Source organism: Camelus bactrianus, chromosome 34 (assembly GCF_048773025.1).
Source record: "Camelus bactrianus isolate YW-2024 breed Bactrian camel chromosome 34, ASM4877302v1, whole genome shotgun sequence".
NCBI classification, from domain to species: Eukaryota; Metazoa; Chordata; class Mammalia; order Artiodactyla; family Camelidae; genus Camelus; species Camelus bactrianus.
The window spans coordinates 15,988,134-16,002,640 of NC_133572.1; the positions used below are offsets into that span (position 1 = coordinate 15,988,134).

At 39.1% G+C, this 14,507-nt stretch overlaps 1 long non-coding RNA gene across 10 annotated transcripts in view; it reads right to left on the reverse strand.

Moving 5' to 3' along the window:
- LOC123614460 (uncharacterized) overlaps positions 1–14,507 on the reverse strand; it is an 82,369-nt gene that overhangs the window by 46,345 nt on the left and 21,517 nt on the right. The window lies entirely within an intron of this gene.

Consider the following 14,507-nt stretch of genomic DNA (forward strand, 5'->3'; position numbering starts at 1 on the left):
GACTTAACTTTGGTGTCTGAAAGTCAGAACAGTTGATTCCATAACGTGGCATCAGTAAGGCAAACCAGGTATGTTATTCAGATTAATATTAGTATCTGAATATTCGGTTTCAAGTATAACTGGTTATAATGTTTCTATATTATATATTTATAAATGTTCTAGAAATGAAATATAATGAAACTTACACGTATTTATGAAAGTATAATGCTTTTAATATAAGTACTAGAAAGTATTTAGAGTAAAAGTTCCCTTGTGTGTCTTTTTTTCTCAGATTTTGTCAGCTAAAGTGTGCATAATTATTGTGGCTCTCATCTGTCAATAAAACCAGAGCAAATTTATAAGTCAAAGTCAAATTAAATCAACACAATGTGAATCCACAGAATTAACATGCTGGTTAATGTTGTTTTGCTGCAACTAAATTGTCACCATTGCATTAAATTGTGGAAAGACAGGTGTTTGTGGGCTTTTTTCTACTTGTCTGCATGATTTCTTTGCTTTCCCATGTGATGAATCCTTTGATGTGTTGCCATTAGCACTGTTGTTATTTTTTCTTTTTAACATGTGACTATCGCTTATTTTGTTCCGCTAGTAATTCTAACAACGTCCTGCAAAATATAATCAGGAGAACAATTTTGTAAAGTTCTACAATTTTAACTATGCTAACGTTTATAAACTGTCATACCTGCGCATATAGAGACATAACACACACCGGCATCCTGCTCTAGAAACCAGAGCAGTTTCTCTTGAGCTCAACAAGTCTATACACTATGCTCAATGTAATGATTCAGTTTTCCTACCACTTTCCTCTATTCACACTACTGGGAAATCTTTGTTTTTGCAACATAGCATGATTTTATTTGGCTTGCTATTTACCCAATCACAAACAGAAATGCAAATGAGGACACTGAAATCACATAACACTACTCAGATATAAGGCAGTCATTCTGATGGTTCAAAAGATACTTCTAATTGTTTCGGATAACAAAAAGGAGCACAAAATTTTTAAGAAATTCTCTTTGAACTTCCAGACTCCTGGGAAAACAAACGTGGACATATACATAGGTACCATTAGATATTAGTAAATGTGCTGCTAAAAAAAATTCTTTTGTCGAATACATTTGGGGAACTCATTACCACATTAAAGGCTCTGAGAGATTCGCATCAGTTTTGTTTCACTCAGTTCAAATTAGAATGCATTTTGCTGAATGCCACTCTAAACAGCAATACACAGGGTCCTAGAATCAATGCAGCTAGAGAGAATCTTGTAATTTCAAACACTGATCATCTCAAAATACTAGCTCACAAATTGTTTTTACTCAGACTTTAAAAAAAATTCTTTCTTTTTTTTTCATGGCTCAGTCTTCAAAGGTCTATAGAAATCAGTAATCTGTTTATATCTTATTAAGCACCTAGTAATAATATCTGGGTTTCACTTTTATTTTAGAGAGAAAAAAAATGTTCTCTTTCATTGTGAATATGGCCACAGTGCCTAGTGCAGTGTCTCCCCTGTGGTAAACACTCATTAAATGTCTGATATTTCACGGTTGATGCAATTTCTCTAAACCCCAACTGTAATTCACAAGCGTGATTCTTGTTGATAATAACCAAGACCAGAGGGACTGAAGCACATGAGCACAAATGACAAAGCCGTGGTACTGTCAGGAACCTCTAGCCCTGTTGCTACTGAATAAATGTGAATAAAATGTATGGTACATGGATGAGTAAAATATACAGGACATTTTTACTTATGAGTAATAAACAGGATTGGAAAGAACATGGGCATATTTTTAGCCTGTGTTTTCTCCCTTCTTACGAGACTGGATGGTTTGATGCTTCAAGTTTTTAAAAAGATGTTTTCATTTCCTTTGAGATTTTTATGAGCTCTTTTCATTTGGGAAAAACTGCTGCTGGGGGACATAGGTCCTTAGAAGCGGCTTGTGGATTTTGGACCCTGGGATGTAGGCGGTATTGTGTATTCCTACGATAATTTTTTCAGGGAGATGTAACTTGCCTATAAAAATACGCCTGTGGGCTGAATCTTGGCAGGTAGCATTTCAGTAATATTTAGTAATATCCGACTGTCTAAACAAGGAACACATAGGTAAGCTATTTTAAAAAACTGGGCGACAAGAAACATCGGTTGTTATTGCCACCTTTTGAATGTGCTTGCTATAACTAAATATCAGCTTCCAAATTTATTTTTTAAAAAACATTTGAGAAGCAAGGATTTGAGTTAGCTCTGCACTGGCTCACCTCATCATGAAAAACAAGTAACTCAAGTCCTTCATTTGGAAAATCAGTGACACTGGGCTCGACTTTTTGAGTCAATATTAATAGATATTGACTTAGGTTCTTGGGTTCACACTTTGGAGGATAGCAGTGATTTGGGGTTCTCACTATGAGCCCCCTTTTTCTTCATTCACTTGGTTAGTTTAATAAGTATGTATAGAGAGCATTTAGCTTTGTCCTGAAAGTACATAATAAGCCACACCTAAGAACTGAAGGGCGGGAGCTTTGTTAATCGGTGACTGTAACTTGAAGTGAAGAATGAAACAAATACAAGAAAACCTCACTGTAACGTTAGCCATTGGCTCAGAGGTATTGCCATTAATAGTTTATGGAAAGGGACACAACTGAACTAATTAATCCACAAATGAAAAAGCCCAAATGAATAAATAATAAGCATATTTGGAAGACAGGCTGGTGCAGTGAAAAATTCATGCTCTGAATCCAAACTCCACCACTGCTACCTAATCTCTTCTGGCTTTAATGCCTTCTTTTGTGCAATTGGGATAATTATAGCTACTTCGTAGGGTTGTTGTGAAGGATGAGACAAATACAAAGTGCTATATAAACAGGGACTAGATGAGTATTACCTCCATGGTCAAGTCTCTGTTGGAGTTTACGGCTTGTAAGCTCTACTAGCCGTGCTCAGCGAGGGAAGGGTAAGGTAGCACAGAGCAGCCAGGAAATGCCTTATCCTTGCAGAGGGAAGACCTACACGAGCAGCAGACTGTAGGCAAGGGCAAAGCAGCTTAGTTTAGGAAGAAGCCTTTCTTTGATCTTCCTTAGGACCTACATATTGAAGCCACATGGTGTTAACCGAACCAAATTTGGGTCCACTTGCCCGCCACACAGCAAAGCCAGTCTACTGACACTGGGTTGTGGTGAAGCAAAGTACAGCGTTCAATCATAGGGCACCAAGCAAGGAGAAAGGGCAGCTTGTGTTCAGAAGACCGGAACTCCCTGATGGCTTTCAGGGAAGCGTTTTTAAAGGCAACATCTAGGGTGAGGGTTGTAGCTTGTGGACCTTCTTCTAACTGGTTGGTGGTGAGATAAGAGAGTGATGCTTCTGGAATCTTATTCATTAACCTTCTGGTTCCAGCTAATCTTGGGTCTATGTGCTTGAGCATGTAGTCACCATTCTCCACCTGGATGAGGGTCTTAGTTTCTGCAGAACAGCTCAAGGATATGCATCAAATTGTTATGTCTACCCCTTGAGGAGGGACTAGGACTCTGTTTCAATGCTGAGCTTGTTCAAGCTGTCTTGCTTGACCGCTTTTCCTTTGTTTCTGCATTCCCTCATTTCTCTAATTAGTAACTGCTTGAGTCTGCTCTTTGGAACTCCGGGAAAGCCTAGGAGACTAAAGCCTTTTTCTACAAACAAGAAATGGAGATACTCAAGAGACTTTTTTTTTTTACTCAGGAGGGTCCTGCAGGGTCCTGCTCTGTTTCAATCCCCCCTTTACTTTGATATTCCTTAATCCTGAGGGGAACAGGGGCAGGACAAGAAAGGGAATAAAGTTTTGGAGAGAGAAGTGAATCATAAACTTGGCAGGGGAACTTGGTTTTAGGGGGTCTCCATTTTAACGGGAGGATCATAAATCCCAAATCTCTGCATTTTCACAGTCAATAGTATAGTACGTTGTCCTGAATACCACATTTAAATTGGATGTGGTTATTATAGCTAAAATTTCTTTTGTCCAGAACTAAGAAAGAGCTGACGGGAGACCAGCTGTAAGACTAAAGAAGGAAAATAACTAGACTACTGAGAAACACATCCGCTATTGGCCATATTTTCATGTTTTGAAAAATATACTGGTTTGTCTTCCAGTCGCACATTAAGTTGGGCACTATGCTTGGTGCCTCAGCAGACATGATGTCATTTCATTCTGACAACAATGTTGGGAACTTTGCATTATCCTCACTTTAACTCTGATGAAATAGGCTCAGAGAGACTAGCAGAGCCAGGATCAGCACATGGGTGTAGCCTGCCTTTAACCACAATGTTGCACACCACATACACGTCCGTGTCCACATCACATATTACAATGATTTTATACCCTGTTCTTCAATATCCAGTGGATAGCTGAGGGAAGGCCACAGAGAGCTGGGGATTCAAAGTGCGGAGGGAGATCAGGAGCCACTGGGGTGGAGATGGGAGTCCAGCAATGTCAGCTGTGGGACTGAAATGGGGCTGGATAGGGAGGAGACCCGCAGACAAATTATCTGAAGATGACAATCCAACGTGCTATTGATTCCCAATCCTGAGGGTCCCCGTGAGACCCCAGAAACATATTTGCTATTTTCTCATTTACCTACATCTCAGAATTTTAAGGCAGGTGAATAATTTGATCTTGTACCAATTTCTGTGATATTCTATGATAACCTGGCTTTGAGATAAGCAGCTGCTGAAACTCCAACTCCACCCACAAGCACTAGGGCTGCTGCTAAGGACGTAAGGGCTCCCAGCAACTCCACCCAGTGCAGACAGAGGTAAACGCCTGTGCCTCTTCCCACTTGTCACCCTTCGTCTTTGGGCCTGCTGATCTCTCTGTTCATTCACAGTAAATCTTAACCCTTCGTTCAACATTGACAACTGTGTTTGTGCACACCCCTTTTATAGCCCACAGAGTGTCATCTGGTTGTCTTGTCTACCTCGCCCTGGAAAACAGAACTTCCTGCCTGTTTACTTGAAGACTTGGGAAAGATCTTGAATTTGCCAACTTGTGTTTCCATTTCAAGGAGAGGAGCAGAGCTCCCAGGAGCCAAATCAGCCTGTCACTGAAGCTTTGGGATATTTTCTGGACCCCCCTTTTGCTCTCTGAGTTACCAGGTTCACTCTTGGTGTGGTAGAGGTTAAGGTGTCAATGACAATGAATTTCAGCCCAGCAGAGCACCAGCCTCCATGGCCCGTGGTGTGACACTGTAGTCAAGGATCTATGCCCCTGCCATTGACCGACAAGGGCATTGGGACACATGGTGAAAAAAGTTGAAAGCAGATTATAGAATTACTTAAGCATAATTTTAAAACCTATTCTACTTTATTATAGAAGGAATCCATGTTTATTGAACAAACATTGGGAAATGTAAGCATGTAGATATGATTAATTGATAACAAAGGCAGACACATCTCTTAGCTGGTTTGGGGACATTCTCCTTCCCACATCTTCTGCTACCGTCAAAGGACAGATGTGACAAGAGTATCAAGAAGTCCCTCTTTCTGTTTCTTCTTTCAAAACTGCATCTTAAAGAGGGGTGGGAGACCTAGAATTTTACCAAGAGGAGCCTGGGGCCATGTCCTATTACTACAAGGAGAGGATTAAAGCTGAGAGTTTGCATAGCACTTGACATGAGACGTAGAAAAAAATCGATTATTCGTTTTAAAGAATGGCTCACAGAGGCGTTTTAGAATATAAAGTCCCTACAAGCCATGCTTCTAGTGTCAAAACTGCTGCAGAGAAATGGTCAAGAGATTACCTAGTTATCTATTCAGTTACCAAGCATATATTGAACACCTTCTATGTGCAATGCCATTAGGTAGATTCTAGATAAAAAATAAACAAACTGGTTCCTGCCTTCACAGGATTTTTAAATAACAAAAAAGACTTTGACATTTAGGTCATTTTCTACTAAAAATAATACTGTGATGAAATCCCTGTGGTTAAATTCTTTTGCACATCTATAAATATTTCCTTGGAATATATTTTTAGAAGGGGATTTGTAAGGTGTCATTTTGATGATTTCAGAACTTATGATAAAATAACCAGACAAATCCATGAGACAGAGATAGAATTTAATGGATTGTTATTTTAAATACCTACAAGAGATGGGTGGTTCCAAAACTTTAAAAATCTATGAAAAGAAGGCCAGCTTTTGACTAAAAAGACCTTTAAATATTTTGAAAGCCAAAGAAATGCAAAAATCTAATCAAATGAGGCAGTTTCAAGGGTGGGTGTCACAAACCTAATCTGACTTGAAAATTAGGATAAAATGACTCAGATCTAAGGTCTTTGGCTAAGTGACCACCTTTTGTTTTAAATGATGAACTCTCTACTAGAGGCTAGTATGCACCTCCAGTGTTACAGACAAGGATCCAATATTGTCTCAGCCTGTACCATCTGGTCCTTGTGAAGCTTTGGCAAGCTGAAAAGACAATGTAAAACTTTCATGGGGCGGTAATTCCCCCAAACTGTGAAGGATGACATAATTACTTCCTTAGCGGCTAAGCAACTTTCAATTCCAAGAGTAGGAAAGTTTCTCATCGTATTAACATATTCTATGTTCAGAAATCTGTATATACTTAGCATTTTTGGTACTTCCAATGTATGGAATTTGTCTACTAGAGTTTACAAGACTAGTTTGTTTTTCAGTTCCCACTTTAAAACACATAGTACATAATGTATTTGGACTTGTGATTTAAGCTGAGGTCCTGTCAAGTTGATACACATATTAGAATAGTTAAGAGATATTCAAGTTCCCTGTACTTAGTTTAATTTTATTAGATTTATGGTTTACTTGGTATCAGGGAGAATTTAATTTGTGAAATCAGACAATTAGACTGTCAAAAAGAACACAGATATTTTAAATTAGTAAATAGAATTTAAGATGTTCAAAGGAGTTTATTTAACTGTAAATGAGATCAAACATTAACTGATGGCCCTTAATGTGAATGAAAATATTTACTGGACCTAACAATACTATTTGTTAACTGAATTTAGTAACTTTATAAAAAAACTACTGTGTAGAATTTGTAACTTTTAATTAAACAATTCTGAATAATGCTTTCTGTACACAAAATCCTCCTTCAAAGATAATTTTTTAAAACTCTGACTTTTCACACAGGATTAATACAAATCCACAAGCCTAGGCTGTCTATATTTTAAGTTTCAAACTCTGGGTTCCTGATTAAGTTATCCCTACAATACACTTATAAGCTGTTTGGCATAATAGAGTTTTAGGTAAAGAAAATACATTATTTAAAGATACATCATTTTCTTCAGCTAGGGTATAAATACATGTTTAGAATTCAGAGACTCAAAAGAAATCTACTGATTGGAAAGTTTTCATGTTATTAGGGAGAAAAGAAAGAATTGAGATGACTGTATGAAAAAACCCCAGAAAACTAATTAAAGGTTTGTGAAGCAGGCCTCACAGGAAAAGGCTTAAAGGTCTGGAGTATTTAAACTGGAGAAAACCGAGGTGCAGTGTCTCAGCAAAGCGGGTTGACTAAATTTGGCTTATAAATACTGGCTGGAGTACTTCCACTAAACTGCCCCCTCTCCCTGCCCCACATTAAAGCAAATAACGGTGAGCTTTTAAACTTTTCAGCTGGCCTATTAAGTACAGAATTTGAGGATCTCTGAATGTAGGAAGAGATATTCTATGAATTATTTGCTAAACAGACATGTTCTTTCTGTTAGAGACAGCGCAAAGAAAGAATCAGCTTAAACTCCAGCAAGAAGATTACAGGTGGACACTGAAAGAAGTTTTAGATCTCAGATGATGTTATACAAATAATGCATTGTATTTTTTTTTTTTGCTGGAAAAAGTAACTGACATAGGAACAGTTCCTTCTTGGTTAGTAGAGATGGCTGTAAAAAGGTGCTGAGAAAACTCACAGGGTAAAGGCGAAAGGAAAAGAAGAGAGAATATGTAGCCCTTGGGCACAGTGAAGTCCTCGGCAAAATTTTAAAAGGCAAATTTGGCCGTCTTGTTCTTCCTACTTCCCCACCTCACATGCTGGACCCACACTGTCTTACTCTAACCAATTTGTCCCCACCCCTCGGGGCTTTGTTTTTGATTAGATAAATCCCGCTCATCTGACAAATAGTACTTATTACGGCGTTAATGGGTACCTCTTGGCTAATGGTATCTTTGCCCAAATGGCACATTTACTTTATAATCATATTCTCCTGAGTATTTATAACTTTTCTCAAAACAATGACTTTAACAGTAGATTTCTCCAGAACTTTCTTAGATCTGGGTGGGTAAGGCAGATTTGGTGGGCTCTAACTATTCCATGTATAGTCATTCATTCAACAAATAATTACTAAGCACTTCCTAAGTTCTGTGTAGTTCGGATAGTGGTAAGTGCAAACTAGAAAAGTAAGGCAAGACGGTGGGGTAGAAAGTGCTGATAATGGTGGGGACTTGGTTGGAGACAATTTTCAGTTTTAGATGGGAAGGTCTTATTGAGATGACATTCATGTACAGACTTGAGGGTGGTAAGGGAGCAGGCCAAGGGGATATCTAGGGGAAAAGCATCGCAAATAGACAACTGCAAGTGCAAAGGTCCTGAGGCAGGAGCTTCTTAAGTGTGCTTAAAGAACAGCAAGGAAGGATATATAACTGTAACAGAGTGAGCAAAGGAGAGATAAGTAGGAGATGAGTTCAGAGAAGTAATAGGGTGCCAATTTTGAATGGCTTTATAAGCTGATTTGCCACTGATAGAGAAGAAGACTGTGGGAGGAGCTGACCCGAGAAAGAAATTATCAAGAACCCTACATGGTTATGTTGTGGAAATGTAAAGGAATTAGTTTATCTATGAGTCTAGAACTCGAGAGGTCCAGGTTGGGGCTATAAATTTGGGACATATACTTAGCCCCCATTTTGTTTTTGTTTTTCTTTTTTAATTGAACTATAGTTGGTTTACAATATTGTGTTTGTTTGAGGTGTATAATGTGCAAAGTGATTCAGTTATAAACATGTATTTTTTTCTTTTTCAGATTCTTTTCCATTATAGGTTATTATAAGATATTGAATATAGTTCCCTATGTTCTACAGTAAATTCCTGTTGTTTATCTACTTTATATATAATGATGTCTACCTGTTAATCCCATATTCCTAATTTATCCCTCCCCTCCTTTCTCTTGAAGACATTTTAAAAAATCCTATGGAAGAGAGTGTAAAGATAACTTCCAAAAAATCACTTATGGACACCTGCAATTATAAAAAAAAGACCATGCAAAGAACTTCCAAGATGATCTTGGAATCATACAAAAATACTAAGTGTACAATCTTCCCCCACTTTGTCATGTATAAGAAACTACTGTAATGCTTTACATCATTGAAACAAGTCAACAGTCCTGTTAGCTATTTATATTAATATTTCAGACTGGTGATAAAAAATCTAGTCTTCTAAAGGAAAGAGAACTTTCCTAACACGGCACTGCTTACCCAATGGTCATTAGATTACATATTAATGGATGTCCATGTGTTTCTTTAACAACTATTATTTTAAGGATTTAACATGCACTAAGAAGTGTACTAGCCACTGGAAATCTGTTGGTGGTGAACAAAACACCATCTGTGCCTTGAAAAAGATTAATGTATGGTGAGACTGAAGAATAGAGGATGTCGAGTTTTAGAGTAAGAATAAGCTCAAAGCACTAAGAGGACAAGAATACCATGATTTCCCCCAATTCTGCCATAACTCATTGAAGATTTAATTTATTGGAGGTCTAGCTTCTGATACCACAATTCTACTTTACAAGTAGCAGATAACTGCAAACGTAGCTTTGAAATGGAATGGCTCACTAGTATCATTAAAGCATCCTTTTTCCTTTCTACAGCCAGAAGCGTGAATAGGAATGCCTGATTCCAACCCAAGCTTGGCGGGTCACAAAAAGAAGAGGTATTACAGTCACTTGGTAAGTCAAGCCCGGATTGCAGTTTTAATGAGTAAATTATCTCTCTGCAGATCTCTTTGTAAAGGTGCGAGAGTATAAATGTCTTGGCTAAAGGACACCAGCCCTATTTTCCTCTAGGAAAGTCAGATCTCATCAAAGCATTTTGACTTTCTTCCTGGAGTACTGACATTCAGTGGCTCCTGGAAGCAAAATCTCCAACTGGACACAGTTCCTGTGTGTGATAAGCTCTTAAGCCATTTCACAGTGGTTATTTTTCACCTGAGTTTCAAGGTAAATGATCAGCCTCCCTCAACACTCACTGAGCGCTTACAGGTCTGGGTTCTCTAGGGTGAGGAATCTGGTAAGATTTACCTCGTACCCTCACACCTTTCTTTCTGAACTCTGTGAATTCTCTATGATCAGTTTTCAACCACAGAGGCCTCTGTGGTCTTTGTTCATGGAGTTTTACCATGTGATGCTCACTAAGGCAAGAGAAAGGCAGTAATTAAAATTCAGCAATACCCTGAGCCACCTAGAAATGGTCCATACTTAGTGGCAAGCAATCTTACTCAAAATTCCTTGCTTAGTCACTAGCAAGTAACTTCAGAAAACATCCCTGAAAAGGCTGACAGTTTCTACTTTTGAAAACATTAAGTAATTCAATAAGGTTGAATTAGGGGCAAATTTTTGAAGAAAACATTCATGGTTTTAAAATTTTTCCTGTTTTTTTTTTTTTAACTTAGAAGTATACTTTCCATTTTAATGGGAAAGAATTATTACAGTATTTGCCTAAAATTTTAAAAGCTTCTTTTAAAGCTAGGCTTATACTGTGAGTAATCATTTATCTTGCATATTTTCCAATGAAAAATACCACAGTAACATTCAAATTCCCATCCTTCTTGCTGCCTCCTTCCAGACATCAGTGAGTGCTTATACAGATTTGCATTTTTCAGTGAATTTGAGATTTGTAGAGCAGGACATAAGCTCAAAATTTTGTTGAGAAAGATAAAGCACACACTAATCAGGTCAAGTAGTGAAGGCCTTGGGTCTTCTGGCTTGGTAAATGAGGTCTATTGTATGTCTTTCTTTACATGTCTCTGATTAGGCTGTCAGTTACTGTAGATCAAGAATCAAAATCATTAACTATGTGCACAAACCCGACACATAATGGAAGCTCAATAAATAATTCTTGAACTGGACTCTCAAATAGGCCCTAAAGCAGTTAGAGTATGGATAAGTAAGAATAGAAATGAAAATTAAAAATAAATGTGTAAGTCTGGTCATGTATTTCTTTAAGATGTTGATATGCCCAGCACCATATATAGGATGGCTAGGGCCCTGGTAGGTAGGAGGTAATGCAGACCTGCAGGGCAGTAATGCATTTTATGAGCAAGTCTGAAAGGAGATTTATTTATTCTTTTTGCTGTTTTTTTCTTGGCGGTTGTTATTTCTAGTATCTGCAATTAAATGAACTGAACTGCTGCATCCAAAAATTTTCAGTGCTTATTGTCTATTTAAAGCCATATATAGCAAGATTCTCAGAGCAGTGGAGTCTTACAATGGCTTCATTTCTTTCCTCTCGCAACAGCTGTACATCCGTGGGGGGGTGGGGGTGGGGGGTGGACCTTTTGCACATCATTACTTATCTATTTAATGGGGGAAACTTCTAAGAAAAACAAAAATCACTGCAAGACTGAATGTTGCCTGCTGTGACAAACTAAAAAGGTGGAAACAAAACTGAATCAGTTTCAGCAACTTATCTCTTTTACCTCACTTTCCAACACTGGATCTATCTGCAAAATGTAAAAGGTTTAACTTAAAAGTTTTCTTTCCCTAAAAATATATAATGGGAGAACAAAGTATAATAAAGCCATATAATTAATGCAAAGCCCTTTTGTTTGTACCAGGTCTCCAGGGTCCACATTCAATGCACTAGCAGGCCTTCCTCAGAAAAGGTTGGGCTCATTCTACCTTCTTTGCCCAGAGGACAATCCTGGGTGTGAGGAGAAGTCTTTCTAAAACAGCTCCTTTACAGTTGTCTTCCTTTCATTACGTGATTAAATCCGTAACTATTGAGTGCCTGCTAAGTATCCCTGCACTAGAGGATACAAGATGAAAAAAGCTAGGTCCTTCTCCTTGGAGCAATGGAAGAGTTACTGTGAGATGGACCCAGGATGTCTTTTCATCTGGACTTGGGAGTTAGAGGTGGAGCAGGTGTTGGAGGGGAGGCAGGGAAGAGGAGAGAGAGTTGGAAGGAAGTTCTTTCATTTCAGGCAGGGTGCCACCCCAGGAAAAAAGACCTAAGGCATGGCAGTTCCTGTCTGGGAAGTGGGAAGGCACATGGAAGGGACAGAGAGCAGAGAAGTCAACAGCACTTGGATTCCTTAAGGAGGAATGTGGGCTCTTCTGTTAGATTTTAGATGGCTGCTTCTCAAACTGCTGTGTGGCCTCACCCCGAGGCATCTGAGGCTTTAGGATAAACATAGTGCTGGCTCCCTAGAATACCAATTTAACATGAAGATTTGGGGAGGGAAAACCACCATTTTTACATAAAGAGAAACATGTACCTATGGTAAAAGAGAAAGCAAAATTTTCTGTTTAGCACAATTGCTTAGGGCTTTGCCCTGAAGTCTCAGATTTCCTCTCCCTCTGTCTCTGTAGCCATTACCTGTCCTTTGGTGATACCTGGGAAGTCCTGGGAAGTCACTGCTGAGCTGGCATAGAGCCGGGACCTGGGATGGTCACTCAGTCCTCATCAAGAGGCTAGTACCTTCAGATTGGCTCCCCTCTCCCCCAAAGAAAAACCACCTGTGAGTGTTAGGTTCATTCCATCCTTCCTCCCTTCTCAGGTCTGTATTCGAGTAGGTGCTCAAAGTTTAAGTGAAAGGATATAATTATAGCACCATTTATTAAGACTCCTGTGTGACGTGCACTCTACAGACATTATGACATTTAATCCTTACCCTCCTGTTAGGAATTGTGTTTTGTTTTGTTGATGAGAAAACTGAGACCTAAGGTCACAGAATTTGGAATGATGGGGTCAGAATTTGAAGTCAGGTTTATCTGACCCCAAAGCCCATTTTCTAAGTCCTTTCCTTTATGCAACTTGGCTTGAGGAAAAAAAAAAAAATTCAGACTTAGTGAACCATTTCTGGGGCCAATGAGTCCTGATGCTCCAAACATCATCCTTGTACACAGTGTCCTAAATCCACAGGGACAAAGCCATGCCTACAGGTATAATAAGTCTGGCCACTGTGCACTCTTGGAATCTCCACTCTGGTTGCCACACCTCTTTCAAAGCCACAGGACTCAAAACAAACACTGGACAGGGGGTGGTGAAATGCAGAGGCCTCAAGCCCGGGTGGAGCCCAACTTGGCCCCAGCTTCCCCACATAAGGAGTGCATTTTGTGCATTAGCCTTACACTTGGTATCTGTGAGCTAAAACCCAAATAAAAGAGCTAATGCAATCTCAGTGGACGCCCCTCGGCTTTTAAGACCACTGCCTCTCCATGTAAGAGATGGGCAGGGTTTGCTTGCAAATGTATGTAAATTGGCACCTGATTTTCCTGGGTGATCAGTGTTTTTCTTACACCTTATTGTAGAAAGCTTTTTACCTATCAAAGCATTAATTCACTAGAAACTTGCAGACTGGTTTACAAAAACTTGCAAGTCACTCTACAAAACAGACATTTTCAGAATCTTTACCTGCTTTTAGATATTTGGAAGTAAAAGGTTTAATAGCTGAAGGGCAGGAAACGTATTAAATATATGGTAGGGGCCAAGTTATGGGAATTTAGTCTGCCTGAAAAGTCCCGTGTGAAGTTCATTAAATGTCACTTCTGAGTTAGTCTACTAGAGGCCCTACGAAGTGACATTGTTAACAAGCAAACAGAAAATTCTGAAGCAGATCACATTTTTTGAGGAATGCTGTTCTGGAATACTATGTACATAACCATTTTGCTTGCTTTCTAATTTTTCCAGTTTTGAGGATGTGTTATTTTGTAGTCAGAACCAAACATCTAGTTTTAACAAAAAGAAAACAATTCCAGCTGCTGCCTTAGGCTATCGTAAATACTTTTCAACATTCCCCATATATCCCACGATTTCTTACTGAATTTGAGTCACTAAGAGACGGGCAAATGGTAGGTGCATCAGTACTGTGAACCAAGGATGATGATGAAACCGTTAAATTCTCATTTATTAGGAATTAAAAGGCAACGCTGTATCAATAGTGCCATCAAGAACTGGGAGCAGAACTCCTACGGAGCAGAACCAGCAAGGGCAGGCATGTCTGCTGTGTCAGCCAGGACCAGTCCCATCAATCAGAATGGGCAGAGCTGCTCATCAAGCCTGTGCACCTCCCACTCTCTCCAGGCACCTTCAGGGCTCCTGGCCTTTAGGGGCTGTGGTTCCCAGGCTAAGAAATCCTGGACTAGCCTGTTGCGGTACTTCTGGAAAATATCTCATCATCCAGGTATTTGCTATCTTCCCAAGATAAGAAACTCTTTCCTGAAGGGAACTGGACCAGTTTCAGGGAGTCCGTGGAGAGAGACTCATTAGCTGTACAGAAGTTCCCAGAGGTATGAGCTGGGCAA